The sequence below is a fragment of the Monomorium pharaonis genome, chromosome 5 (genome assembly GCF_013373865.1).
Source record: "Monomorium pharaonis isolate MP-MQ-018 chromosome 5, ASM1337386v2, whole genome shotgun sequence".
Lineage (NCBI taxonomy): Eukaryota > Metazoa > Arthropoda > Insecta > Hymenoptera > Formicidae > Monomorium > Monomorium pharaonis.
Genome location: NC_050471.1, coordinates 22,460,139 through 22,475,698, shown reverse-complemented (window position 1 = coordinate 22,475,698; position 15,560 = coordinate 22,460,139). Strand labels below are relative to the sequence as shown.

At 39.4% G+C, this 15,560-nt stretch overlaps 1 protein-coding gene and 1 long non-coding RNA gene across 3 annotated transcripts in view; one reads left to right on the top strand and one right to left on the bottom strand.

Annotated features, from left to right (window-relative positions):
* Positions 1 to 15,560, bottom strand: part of LOC105838202 (5-hydroxytryptamine receptor 2A) — a 51,411-nt gene that overhangs the window by 25,430 nt on the left and 10,421 nt on the right. The gene's annotated exons all lie outside the window — the stretch shown is intronic.
* Positions 1,777 to 11,233, top strand: LOC118645832. Its single transcript, XR_004963453.1, has 2 exons — positions 1,777 to 2,945; positions 3,673 to 11,233. It is a non-coding gene; the product is annotated as an uncharacterized LOC118645832 (long non-coding RNA).

The following is a 15,560-nucleotide window of genomic DNA, read 5'->3' as shown; positions in this document are numbered from 1 at the left end:
TTCAAGCTTCCCTTCTTTCTAGCTTCACAGTTCCTAATTCCTCTGGACTTTTAACGTTATCGTGAGCTACTTTCCAATCCATCCATAAAAAGGGCGAAAAACCTTTTAGTTCTTTCTCCCTCTCTACACGGTATGGGTTATAATAAATAATGTCCCTTACTCCTTTACCTTGATATTTCCTCTTGTCTCTTCTCTCTCCTACAACTCTGTTTCATCCAATAGTTTCACCAAGCCAATTTTCCTTCTTCCTTGCCTATGTTGGTTCTTATTCACTTTTTTTCTTCTCTGTTCCTAGTTATGTATTTCCAATTCCATTGCCTTTACAGACTTCAAACTTCAAAATCTATTTCCTCTCCTTTCTTCATTTCCTTTGTCTTGCTTCTGATTCAGAAAGCCCTTTACTCTTCTTCTCCAATTGGTCCTCTCTCGTAACTGTTTTTTTTTCACCTCTTTCAAATCCTTTACATTTTTCTCTTCTCATTTGTACAGTCTTTATTTTACTTTATCAGATCTTATGTTCCGTTCCTTTTCTTTTCTTTACGCCTATCTATATTATTGCTTTCTGGATCGTCTCCTATAATATTCTTTTAAAATTCTGTTGCCTCGTTACTCAGGATTTCTATTTACCTTTTCCATCTTTTTCTCTTGTGCATGCGTTTTGCTTCGTCATCCTCTCATATTCTTGATCTTCTTTCTGCAGTCCTTTCCTCTTCCTCTTCTTTTTGCTGTTCAATCTATCGCCTAGAGGCTGCGATCTGCATCCACTCTTTTTCTACTTTAAAATTCTTACTCTTATACAAACAGTTTCATTTATTAATATATATTCTGCTTATCTTACATTGTCTTTTATCTTGTCTTTCTGTTTCAATCGCGTTCCCTTCAATTCCCCAGCAACTTTACTCTCCTTTCTTCCCATTTTCTTCTATTTTTTCCTAAATCTCTAAATATCTACTTAATTCTGTCCCATACACGCACTATTGCCGCCACACGACCATTCGCTATCACCTAACCAAGTCCGAGTTGTAATGTAATATTGCAGAGACGTTTTAGAAATATGCATTATCAATATTACGCCGAAATGTTCCAGTAATGTTGCAGAAATATAATAAAATTCTGAAAATATACATATTAAAAAAGATGCATCAAGTGTTCCAATATACGTGCAACTTCGTGTAAGAAGACAATTGTGACATTTGTGACATTTTTTAATAGTTTTGTGAGATTTAAATATTTGGATTTGTGTGCAATATTTATACAAAAGATTATAATCTTTTTGAGATTTATAATAGAACAGTAAATTAAACAATTTTTTTAATAAAAAATAAAATTATTTCAAATCATACATGATAATTTTATTTTTTTATTTGAAAAATTGTTTAATTATAAATTACTGTTCTATTATAAATCGCAAAAAGTGCACCCAGGTGGAAATTTACAACTGACTCGGTACTAAGCCAGTACCGCGCCAACTCTCGGCAAACTTCTCAGTAGCCAACACTCGAAGTCTGTACTGTGCCAGTTCAATGCTAGTATTATGCCACTAGTATGCCGATGATTGGCGAGATACTGACGGTCAGTACTGGCATTACTCGTCATTTCCAATTGGCACGGTACCGCGTCGTGAGGTATAAGTCCGACTTTTCCACCTAGGCAATTAATTGGCTATAAATATTAATGCTAGGAAATTCATATGTATTCATTAATATTATTGCTTTTGATAATAACTAAAATAATATTAAACTTAAAAAAACTTAATAAAAATATAAACTTAATAAAAATAATACTACTTAGATAATAGAATATTGTGTAAGTTTTTATTTCTATATAAAATGTATTAATAATTTTCTAATTTTCTACTATGCTTTAAATATATTTTAGGTTTTAATAGGTAAACTTTGAGAATGTACATATAAAAATATTCAAGAGAAATAAAAAAAAATGCATTGCAATTGCGTAAATTTACAGTTTTTTATCCGAATTTTGGATGCAAAAAGATTATAAAGTTACACAAATTGCAACGAATTTCTTTTTATCTCGATCTCTTGTCTTTACATATTCTCAAAGTTTATCTACTAAATTTGAAGCAATATGCATATTTATAGCAACGAGTTTCAATGCATCAAATACATTACACCGTTACATTGCAGTAACCTTACATTGTATAATATTTCTCAAGGCGGACATTTCAGCGTTGTCGCAAGCTTGCAGTAACATTGCAGAAATATTTCGCAACGTCCATGCAATATTACAATATTTCAATGTAAGATTTCTACAATGTTTTTGTAATCTTTCGGTGCTCTATGGGACTATTAACCGCGTATGACGTACGCATTTCCTCGCGTATACCCTCGTAAAACGAGACTGCGAGCGTTCCGAAAGATGCGTCGCATCGCGGAACGCGGCGTGTATGTACATACATAGATACAAATTTCGATCTCGTCACCAATTCCAAGGTACGTGGTACGAGGCGGCGGGTAGGGGCGAGGGGCGGGAAGAGTGAGCGACTGAGGGCGGCGGGAGGAGAGGGGGACGAGAAAAGGTCGCGAAAGCGCTGGACACTGACGTCGCCGTTGTTTGTGCCGGCGCGGCGCGGCGAGACGCGTGAAGTTGGCCGCGTTCGCAATTTTTCGCGCTCTAACTCGGTAAACGTCTCGAGCGGGAACCTTTTTCCGCGCGATGTACTCCCGTTGTCGTCGTCGTCGTCGTAACGAAGTGCGCGTCGCGTACGGTCAACATCGGGAGTGCCGTGTAAAGTGCCGCGCAGCCATAATTTAATAAACCGTCTTTTCCACGAGTGAGCACGAGCTGCGTGCTTCTGTGTTGTGTGGGTGTGCGCGTAGGAGCAGCCGGGAGGAGCGAAGGAGGGAGGGGCCGAGTAGCGGAGGAGGAGGAGGAGGAGGAGGAGAGCCCGGGGAGGCGTCGGGCGACGGCGGAGCAACCACGCGGTAAGTAAATTATTGCTCGCGTGCTATTTGTTCCTCGCGGACTTAATCGTTTACTCGGATATCGGTTGTTCGCATAAAAATCCCGGAGACATTACTAGGCTTTTTCAAGGCTTTTTTGGGGGGGAAGATTTTTTTCGGGGATATTAGGGGAGAAAGTTATTTATTATTATATTCTATGCCCACTTTCTCTCTCCCCGTTTACATTTTGAACAATAGCTTTAATAATCAGTATTTTACATTGAAAATTTAATATAGATTTCCATTTGCCAATGTTGTCTTTTTTGTTTATAATCGATTCTAGACTCAAAATTATAAAATCCAATACTTAGGATATTATTTACGAAATGTAACGACATTGCGTAGTCATGTCGAAGAGGAACAGACGTGGTAATGTGGCTCCTTTATTAAAATAAATAACTAAAATAGCTTGAAATTATCATGTTAAATTTTTTAAACACCAAAAGTATAATTATCTCCGTATTTATAAATAAAAAGCTTTTTATTAGCACCTTGAGCATTTTTAAATCTTTCAATCTCTTTTATTATTTGTGACCGAATTTAAGATGCACAATAATATAGATTGCTTTTATTAATATTAAAGTACATTAAAAGATCAATTTTTAAGAAATAAATTGGCGCGCGCGCGCGCGCGACCATTATTTCTTAAATATTTCATATTCATTTTAGTGCGCCACTCTAATTTAGATCGTACGCTCGTACGTTGCAGATCTCAACGTGGCCACGATGCAGTGTTACAACTCCGCTGTTGCGCGTCGAAGCAGTGAGTTGCCTTTTATCTTAATCAGAGGTAATGGAACCGTGAATGTGCTGCGGATGGATGTAACCTATCATAGATCCACCACCTCGTCCGCAACTAAGTTCCATTCGTCGCGTTGTCAGTTCGAGGACGGCTTTTCCTGTTCGGTCGTGATCAATGTGAAATATAAAGAGCACTCGGCATCGATTTCCGTTTTAAGGCGTGTTAAATATATTTGCCAACAATAATCGAACCGCCACGTGGTCCCGACGCGTTGTTTCTGCGGCGAGTTGTACGCAAGATGCAAGCGGGCGAGTTGCACCTCATCGCATTAGCTATAACCTACTGCGAGACGTCATCGATTATCAACGGATCGATAATTGGAGAGGTGAGAATAGAGATAATTACACGAGGCATACTTTCACGCGGAATTTATCTTAAAGGATACTCCGGAGAAAAGAGAAGGAGATCTCGGCGATTAGGCGAGCCCGCGAATCTTCCTGAGATGAGACCTAACGAATCCCATTACTTTCATTGGCGTCGCGCGACAATACTCGAGATGTTCGTGGTCGAATTTTGCACGTGTGAAGCTTAGTTCGCGAAAAAGCTCCTCCCGTTTTTTCTATTACGGGAAATTGAAAACGTCAATCGCGCGGAGAAAAAAGTTATATCGATTAAATTATAGTAATTAGAATGGCTCTTCGAAACCTTGTTTTTTAATATTCAGTTAATTTCCTTTAATTAAACTAGATTAATTAAGGTTTATTTTTGTGCAGTTTATTCTCTCACACTTTACATTATTCTCATTACTTTATACAAATGTGGGAGGGGGGGAAAAGAGAAGACTGGTTGCTCAACGTTTTTATATTTCTCCAGTCTTCATTTTGTGGAAATATCTCTAGAGCGAATGCACGCTTAAATTCGTTCCAAACTCGGGCTCGCTCCACTTGCAAAAATATTTTTTACCTTTCGGCATTTAATCGAATGTAACTTTGTCAGCTAGTTAATTAGCTTAAATGCGCTCTTAATTTCTGGGGGCTGGAATCCTCGAGGATAAGTAAATTAATTGAAGTTTATTTGAACTCGATTCTTCTTTTTTCTTTTCCAATTGGCGATCTTTTAAATTTTATCGCGCCGCAATATCGATATATTCCTATTCGCGGGGGGATACACGACGAAGGACTCTCGCGCAGATTGCTCGGGGCAATCTCGCGGGAGACGGCGAGCCGAAGCAACCCGGAGTGGCTTTCTCGCTGGAAGCTCGCGAAAGCGCCGAACGTGCCGGGGGTATTTCGGGGCTCTGCGAGTTTTCGCAAAGTTATGCGAAACACGCGAAGCGAGTTTCGCTGTTTGATCGGTATGACGCTCTCGCATCCATCCTTGCTTGCCCTCTTGGCTGGCTGCGCTGCATTATTAAGACGTGACCTACCCCGACGAAGAAAATTCCGCCGTTATCAGCGGCGATAAGCTAATTACGACAAGTCCGACGAGCCGCTTTTCGTGTTCAATTTACTCGCCGCTTCCGCTTGTTTGTCTTTCCCTGCCTCGCTCCGGGACTTTAATCCTTTCATCGTTAGTCCTCGCAATCTAACAAATTCCCTTAATGCATCGTTTTATTGAAATATTGTGCTCCGCCGCTTTTATCGCCGTACTTGGTAAAAGCACAAGTTACACACATCGACTTTGCGCAAACAATTACGAAAGAGTACATCTATTAATATTATTACAGAGCCACGTATGTCGACAAATTAAGGTAAATCTTTTTGTTGACAATTGCTTGAAAGTAATCGTAATCAGATGTAAGCGATAAAAAAAAAATTGAAATTGAATTTTTATAGTTGGCTTTTTATTTAATTCCAATGAAACTCTTCTGCCCAAAGTTAAAAAGAGATTTAATCAATTTGTGAAATTAACCGCTTTCTGCCTAATTTCCCTCCACGATGAGGCCAATAGGCAAATAATTATTGAGAAATTAATTTAAGTCTAATCTTCGATGCTCACTCGACTAATTAAGAACATTTTAAAGCGGTCTCCATTTGGAGCAGATCCGTTGTAAATATTGAAATAGGTCCCTTGTCAATTTTGTAATAGGATAACATTTGCATTATACCGATATCCGGTTAATTCTGTCAAATCGCCCGTGAAATTTTGCGGGTGTTAAATATTTTGTAGGGATAATCTCAATCGCAATATTGACGTTTTCCTAACAGAAGGCCAATTTGAGAATTAAATTTCGATAGACTCCAATAATTGCACGAACGACGATCGAAATTCGATATCCTCTTTTGACCATCGTATATTTCCGTTTAATGTCGTGTCACCTTGCGTGCTTCGAATTTACTTCGAGAGACCTTCCGCGTATCAGGCACTTGCATGTCCCGGGCCTTTTTTTCATTCTGTGTAGCATCCTGCGGTAAGTTTGAAGGATTCGCGCGGATTTAACAATGCGAGGATTACGATAAGAGAGATAAGAGAACAGCTAGGAGTAATAGGATTTCGGATTGAAAGGAAAAATCCAATCTATACCTGCGTACGTAATATAGAGGGTGTCCCTCTCGAGTACAGTTTATTAGTTTTGCACAAGTGCGGTGATTGTCGTAACCGCGATTATGCAGTTATTACAAGCGAAACAGCGTTGCGGAACATAAAGCTCTTAAAAAAAAAACCATTATTAATTTTACAATAAACAGTTCAATTTTGAAATTTTTCAATTTTTTTTTTTTAACGTTTGTTAGAAAAACTTCTAGTGGGTTGAAATATGACACTTTTAGCGGAGAGGAGAGGAGGAAATCGTACGGCTTTTCTTGACCTGCGCTCTTTCTAAGGGAGACTTAAAAGTCCTCGGACGTGCCGGGAATATCCAGGACACCGTGTACATATCCATCCGCATTCCAATCCACACGGCTGAAGATAGAAATCGATTTAAAAGCTCGAAGTAGAATACGAGTAGGAATTAATTTGAAGGTATCGCGTGATATATAGGATTTCGAGGGCTCGTAGGGTCGCGCGGACGTTGCAATATCGGGATAATTCGAAGATTCGAAACGATTTGGGGATACTCCATCGCGGTACTCTATGTAGATGGAAAAATATAGTCCGCTATATCGATTGCCGACTTTACCTGGCGCACTTTTATGGGTAAACTGTGCGCTCTCTCCCCTCTTCCCCTCCTCTCTCTCTCTCCCTCCCTCTCTCACTGTCTGTCTGTCTGTCTGTCTGTCTGTTTTTGTGTGCGTCCGTGTGCAGCATTTTGTACAGCTTTCATTCTGTCGAATATCTATGGCCAGCCGCGCTCGCCACGCGGCTGCTGACCCGCGGGATATTTGTCCGGACTAGTCCGGGACACGTTATTCCCGGTCCGAAGGTCTGGCCGACCGGGCTGGCGGCGTCATAAATCACCGACCACTTTGTTCCGCGGTGCGCGAGAATATCGTGCCAGGTGGCACGGCCACGTGGAGAATGCTCCCCCTTTTGTCCTCTTTTTTTGTGGTGTCCGCCACTTGCAATTAACCCTTTTTTTCGAGCCTTTATTATTAAGAGAGATACATGCTCGCGACATTCCCTCCTGGGCGATATTTGTCAACTAATTTCGGACGGAATTTGCAACGGGACCCGCGAGTAGGAACATTAGTGACATAAATTACACCGCGAGGAATTAAATTGCTGGATCGTTATATACATTTGGAACAAGGGAAAGAGATCACACATACATATAAGCGGAATTTAAGCGCTTTGAGGCCGTAAAAGGAAATCGATCTGAACACCGTAATAAGTTTTCGAAATGAGTATTCACATCAAGGACAATGAGAACCTGTTACTGTTATGATTTCTACAAACTAGATATTATTGAATTGAATTTGAAAAAGTAAAAATGGAGACGGAAACGTTTGGCTGGAGAAAAACGGCGGCTTTGTAAAATCATTGATCGTGCGACACGGCGGGGCTTTCAAAGCTTTCGAGTGGAGCGTTCGAGTGCCCGGAGCGATCAAACTTTCGAGTGACGAGCGGTTCGAAACGTGCTTCCGCTTCTCAGAGAAAGCGTGTAGTCTCTACCTTTCGCAGGATAAACGCGCGCGCGACAACATTCTGCCGTCTCGCGCTCCCCCTTAAATCGATCATCGCTTTCATAAAGCGTCACCCGCCCGGAATGACCTCCCCGTGAATGAAAGGTGGAGGCAGGATAAAGTTCGGGGAACGAGCGGGGGGTGGATACAAGAGAAAAGAAAAAATTCTTCTCGTCCCGCGCCTTGGGAATACCTTTCTTCTCGTCTCCGAGAAAGAGAGCGGCACTTCCTCCCTCTCAAAACTTTGGGGATGTCAAACTTTGGGATTCCAGAATCGTCAAGCTTAGGAGTTTAGCTACAGGTTGGCGCCTTAAATTCTCACAGTCATAGAAATCCGCAAGACTGCGAGTTTAGCTGTAACTTTTAATCCAAAGGTCGAGAAAGTTAAAAACTTTTGAGACGCGCGGGATTTCGGACGTGTTACGAATTTTTGGGTCGACTTTTGGATGGATTAAAATTATGAAATCTAAAGATGCGTTCGACAAAATTTAAACTGGGCGTCAAGGACTTAATTTCTGAATCTGAATATTTTATTTATAGCATATTTTAAATGTATACATCACTGTTGCGTGCTCATTAACATAGAAAGAAATTACAAGAAAATGTTTAATGCATTTTGCAAAATCAAAATTTTATATACTTTTTCGTCTACTATTGTCAATGTGTATTTTATAAAAGTTATAACTATAACATTATGTATATGATATGTTTCATTTTATTTTTACTTAGTTACTATATGTATAACTAGTATCGTAACGTTCAGGGGGATTTCAAGAAGTAATTTAACGAAAAGTTATTCAGTTTGATATGAAATATCAGATTATGCACTCCACGTACCGTGGATCTGTTTCCATCTGAATGTTTAAAGAAGACCTTTAGTCCTCCGCGCACCGTTTAAGTTTCAACTTATTACCATAAAGAAAATAAAAGGATCCCTTTACGTCGAGTTAAATGTAACGGCGAGTCAGGTTGCTATTTCTTTTTCGCCAAGTTTCGCGAGTGTTCGCTTGAACGAAATTTCGCAAAAATTTCCACAGAAATGCTTTTTGTAAAAAAGATTCTTGCCTCTTTAACATAATACGCAAGGCGCTCGACTATTAGAAGATGTTTACTTCAATGGAGCGTTTCGGAAGATTGAAACTTTCAGAATATGACATTTCCACATGCACGGTATCTTAATAGTTTCGCTAAACTAATTATAGGACTTAATATTAGTTAAAATTAGTTATGAGACAGTTCGGCTATGATTAAGATTGGTTATGGCTTGATATTAACTTTTAGAGAATAATGCGTTTCCTCTAATTTGGGATCCTGTTCGAAAAATTGATGCTTGTTTCTGAAATGTTTAAGAAGGACGAAGTTTCGTTTCAGGCTTTTGTATGTACGAAAGTAAAGATCAATACTAAAATAAGCAAATAAATTTCAACGTCGAGAGCACTTGGATTTCGTACATAAATCTCATGAAATATAGGGAACATACATATATGACGATACTAAAAGAAGTCGACAAACTTTGCAAGCATATTCTTTTATCGGCTTAGGATTTTTCCTTGTAAAAAATTGTATGAATGCCACTTTTTTCTGTACAGGGTTTTTATTTTTTAAGTTAAATTTTTTTCAAATTTTAGAGATCATTTAAACAGAGATTAAATTGAAATTAAATGGTAAGGGATTTTATTATATTTCTTTCCATTTCTAGAGCTCGATTCGCCAAATCTTTTATACCGATTGCCTAAAAAAAAACAGTCTCGATACCTTTTATTGAGGAAAGAAAGGAAAATCGAATTAATTTCTGCGAATTAGACAGACGAGAAATTTCAGCTTCTTGAAAACTGCAGCGGTTTTTCGAATTTGTCGACATATAAAAAGAGATTGACATTTACAAATAGAAATTTCGTCGACAAGTTGAAATGCCGCGGAATTGTGTCGAAGAGTATGCGAGCTCGAATTCGGGCGCGATGTATTGACACATCCTGGACCACGTTTTTCCTTTTTCTTCTCTGCCTGATGGATTCGGAGGGTCGCGAGGATGGAAATAGCTCGCCGTGTGTACGAAAATTCCTATTCAATGTCCTCTTTATTCCCCATTTCTTCTATTTCCATTCTATCACCCGGAGATGCGGGGATTTAAGAATACGAAGAACGATAAACTTTTGCGGAGAGGCAAAAGTGCCGCTCTTAAAAAATCGAGTAAACTGAGAATTCGCCAAGTCACATTTATGTGTTATAAGGAACTTTTGAAATTTGAAGAATCGTGGATCCCACGAACTAAATGTTTGAGTGAGCGGATAAAAGTGCTAACGGTCAAATATTCGAAGAATAAAAGTTTAGCTGCGTTCCGCATTTGAGAAATCTTGGGAATCGAGGGAGACTTTTTTTAAGAAGCAAAAATTTTGAGCATTAAAAAGTTTTTATTTTCACTTAACATTTCTAATTAATTCGCTGTTTATTCTTTTCAATGGTAGATTTCAAGACTGTAGTGGAAAAATTAGTTTGTTGATTCTCTCTCTCTCTCTCTCTCTCTCTCGGAAAAAGCTGAGGTGGGAAAAATAAAAACTATCGGATATCATCGGGGTAGGTATATTCGAGGTGCAAGCATGGATGCGCGAAAATCTGCAGGCGAATTCAATTTTCTAGGCTTGTAGCGAGCGCTATTAAAGCGGTATCGCGTTGCTGTTGCATCACGTTCCATCACTTTTGAGTGCTTAATATGGCCGCCATCGCGCCATTAAGCATATCGATGCAGCCTTTGCGTCGCTGCAAATTTCGATTAACGGATGGCTTCGCCGATGCATAATAACAAACGACTCGCTATTCACGCGAGAGGTAGCTTAGTGATATTGACAACGGGGATTTATGTCTACCATGATTAATCTATTACTGGCTCGTGTAAAGTGCATCCTCTATTTCTACCACTGTGGATTTCGTTTTGTTTTCGAATAATGGTAGGTAAAATTTAATTTACCAAAAAGATGACGAATAAAAAATTTTATTCTTGAAAGAAACAAAAATTGTTTAAAAAGTAAGTTTAAAAAGTAAGTTTGAGAATTTTTTACTATTTTGAGAATGTCTCGCAATCAGATATCGAGAATTTGTATGGAATTTAGAAAATTAAAAAATAACATTTGAAACAAAGGAGAGTTTATATTTTCTTCATTTTTAAATAAACATGCAATCTTTTGATAATTAAAAAGAAACATTAACTGAACTTTTAGTTTTTTCTATTTCTGCAATTTTTTAAAAATTTGAATTTCTTTTATAAAATCATTTATTTCTGTATTTTCGAATATAAATTTCAGTGAAAAAGGTCAATAAAGGTTTAGTTCTCTCTTAATTGTTAAATTGTCACAATTTCCGGATAAAGTGTGCGTATGTAAAATGTGTGTATGTTAAATTCTAAAATATAACACTAAAATTGTCGTGTTTTGCTTATTAAAAAAGTGCTGCGTAAAAGAAAAAAAAAAGAATACGTCGTATCTCTTTATTAGGAGAATACTTTTTCAAAGTCTTATCTTCGAAATCTTCGAGGAGATTTCGAGTGAGTCAGTCAGATTAATCACTGACACGGAGAAAAGCGACGATCGTAACGGTCAGTAACGCGACGGCATCGATATCGAATCATTAATAATCCTTTTCCTTTAATGGCATCCTACGGCAATCTTGCTCGCGCACAAAAGAACGAGCCCGATATCCATAATGAACTTTTTCACGGCGCGACATAATTTATAGATCTCGCCACCCCGATTCCACGTAACACGCGGCACAGAATGTTCTGATCCTTTGACTTTCTATTTACCCACGAATCTTTCCGGGAAATTGATCTCAATCTCACTTGATTTTATTTTCTTTCGTGCGAAACTGACGGATTTAATAACCGTAATTCATGTTTCATGATTTTAATCACGTATATGTAGCCTGCGATTGCAACTTCTCGATCCCGACACCAGATAATACGTTTGCGTGCAGAATCCACAAGAGCTTTTACTTCCAATTCTCTTCTAATAAATCGTGTACGAACCGTACGTTCCAATTTATTGGAACAATCGTCCGCAATAATAAACCCGAACGTCAGAAGGCTCAAGGAAATAATTTAATTGCATCTGTTCGCGCGTATGATGAAAATTTGATTCGCCGTTTACATTTTCTCGTTATTGTATTGATTATCAACGTAACGTAATACTTGATTAGCGTACTTGATATTATCAACGGAATATGTTAATTCGTGAGCGCGCCCCCGAAGACTAAAAGTTTCCACTGATGCGTAACACAGATATCGCCGTTTATGCGATACCGATTTCGAAATGGACTCAATTGCCGCGGTAAGTTTTAAGAACGTTAGAACGGGGGCGGCAATTGTCGTGGAAACTGGCCGCGTTTATCGCGCCACCAGAGGTTGTCCGGGTCCGCCTGTCCCGGTAGCGACGCAGCAACCGCGAACAACAAACGCGGGCGTAATGCGACGTAATCCCGCGTACGCGGAAACGCGTATGGCGGTGCATTATTGCAACAGTAAACGGAGAAACGAGCGGGCAGGGATTAACGATCGGTTGCACGTACACACGCGTACGTAACGCGCGCACACATATACTCGTGCCGCGAGCCTGGATGGACACACGGCTCTCTCGCATCGGCGGCGCGCGAGCTGTAAGTCGGCCCGAAGTAGCGGAGTAGCAAATGGGGGTTGCATGTCATTTGGCGATGGGGGTGCCACCCCGCCGCGGCGTTATTCACGCGAGTTTCTCTCTCTCTCTCTCTTCCTCTCTCTCGCTTGATGAATAGCATTGAGACGGGCGTATATAATCTCGGTTTCGATGCCATAGACATGGAATTGAGCCCCGTGATTACATCGCTCTATTTGCCCTCTCGACGCGAAACGTGATTTTAACGTGCTGTTGCACGGCATCTCCAAATATTTCGGGTTTCCGAGGACTACGAAGGAACTGTCACTGCTACGTGTGTCTGTGTCTGTCTGTGTGTGTGTGTGTGTGTATGTGTGTGGAAACTACCGCGACGATTCCACGCTCCAAAGTGCAACACGTAAAAAAAAAAACCACATTTCTCAGATTGTCGCTCCCGCCGCGAACTCCCGCCCGTAAAATCTAAGAGCGACGGTCGGCACGAACGATGAAAAAGTTTCGTCGTTTCAGTCATTTTTCTCACCGCTATAACGGAAAAAGAGCCTCGCGTGGCGGGGATACAGAATTGCTTGACGGCGTATTTGTTGAATATCGACAGAAAGAAAATGCAAGAGATACTTTCAAGTTGTTTATTTGAAAATAAATGTACATACGTATACACATGTATATATCTATATATACAATCTGTGAAACTTTCTGACGAAAATAACGAATCTCTATTGAAATTAGAATCTGATATGCGGGATATTTTGTTTCCCCTCCCCTTTCAAATTATTCCAAATCGTCGGAAAAGGAGTTTTTCAGAGAACGAGAAAAAGATCTCAAATTTATTGCGCGGGATTATTTGTGATTGCCGATGCGACTATCGTATTTTCTCCACGTTTACATAAAAATAATTGAATTTCTCGCGACGCTACGACGATTTTGCGATAAACGCCGAGTCAGTCGCCGAGTATCAATGTTAGCGTGGTACAAAACTTAGCTTATTGGTTTGATTATGAATCGATCGATCTCGCAAATCGGAATGCGAGAATCTCTGAGAAGGCGTTTTAGCAGTCCGGATAATGAGCTCTCTCCCCCTCTCCCTTCATCTCCCCCCTCCCCCCTTCACTCCCCCTTCTCTTGGTTATCGAGGATTCGTAGAGAAGCAAGTTTCCGTTATCGGCTGCGGAATCCGGGACTTGAGAAGGAGATTGTAGGCGTTCGGTATCCGAGGCGATAAGCTACCCTATGAACTATGCGTTGCAGCAGCGCCGGGACGAGCATCCTTGAATCTCTCTCTCTCTCTCTCTCTCTCTCTCTCTTTTTTTTCTGTTTACCGGAATGTCGGAAGTTAAAGTTTGCCAGAGCGCTCGAGGATCTAAAACAGTTAATGAAATCCACGATGCTTACATAATATGGCGAATTCGTGGGGATTACAGGCAGTTACAGACGTTCTCACTAATGGCGAGATAAGCAATTACAGTACAAACAGCTATCGCAATTGACATTCTTTCCCAGTGTACTTTTCGCACCTGCGGATTTTTTACACTCGCCTCGCGAAGAAGTCACGATACCGAACTCTTAATTGTTTATTTATTTTACTTAAACTTCTTGCTCATTGTTTTACTTGAACTTTTTCCTCATACCATGAGAGTAATAACTTGGGTGTGTATTTACCTCCCTTACGAGAAACAGCTGATAATTGCAAGATTACGTATGGTGTATGTTTAGTAAAAAGGAAGAAAAAAAAACGGAAAATGTCTCTTATTAATTATTCTGTCTTGCCTAAAATTGTTTTTTTTCTATTATAACTCGTCTCCAACGGTTGCGGTTACAAAAACGTACATTTTATGTACGTAACGTAACAAAATAGATGCAATCTACAATAACCATGAAAAGACCACCAAATCGAATTCCATCCGGATATAGGAGGATGCTCAGAAATTCGAGTACGCTATTAAATCGAAACTACTCTAGTTTATCGTACTATCGTGCCTCAAAGAGTTAAATCCGGGGTGAAAATTCGCGCCGGATATGCAAAATAGAGCGAGGGGATTCGAGGAGAGTAAATTGGTACTATCGATCTGCCATAGCGCGCGAAGTACAAGTGGATAAGCCAAGATATCTCGAGTGGCAGCCTGTACACACATCGGGTGATTCGCAATGATCCAACCTATCACGTTCACGCTTCGCGCCGACAAAAGCTGTCGCGACAAAATGCGAGTCGATAGGTCCTGCGTTTCAAATTCTCTCTCTCTCTCTCTCTCTCTCTCTCTCTCTCTCTCTCTCTCTCTCTCTCTATCTTTCTGTCTTTTCTTTAGCAACGATCCTTCTCGAGAGTTTGTGCAAACATTTCGCTTCGCATTCATTCGGGAAATTGATCACTGCATTGTTCCTTTTTCAATGTAACAGCTGCTTGATCAAGAAAAGTGTGAAATTTCAAGAAACTGCGTCATTGAAACGGAAACTCGCTTTAGGAGGGACGGAGGGAGGGCCATCATTTTCTTTTACTATATGCATGAAGTGCATGGAATTTAGATTCCGAGATTTAAAAGGAAATTGAGGAAGTAATGTGCTTTTCGGATTAGATAATTAATTCAAATAATAATCCATAATTTGAGAGAAATTACTAACATTGAGGAAATTAAAGAACAATTATTAGTTACTGTACTAGTTTGTAGTTATTTTTCAATTTTTGAAAAATTTTAGATATTTAATTTTAAACGCAAACATAAGAATTTATTTAGATTTAAGTTTATTTATTTATTGCACATGAGCTTTATATGTTTTATTGTTCCTTGTGTATTTGATATGCAATATATTTCCGAGTTATGATTTTTAGTGCGACCAGATTTTTTTACATATCGGTTTTTTCGGTCAGAGAGATTTTTCGATGTGATACCCTTCACGTGGGAAGTTTATTAAAAAGATGCTGCCTGTTTGTTATTGCGGACATAATCTTTTTTACATGACCTTTCGTATTCCGTTTCGACAAAATAGAGGAAGCTCGCAACTTTTTTGCATGGATTTTTATTCTTTAAAAAGCTGTTTTTGTTTGGTATTTAATGGAGATTTTAATCGTTTCTTTACCTTTGTAAATATTTTTAAATATTTTTACACGGTCTTCATACAAACATTGCATAGACAAAAATCGCATTGTAGATTTTATTTAGAA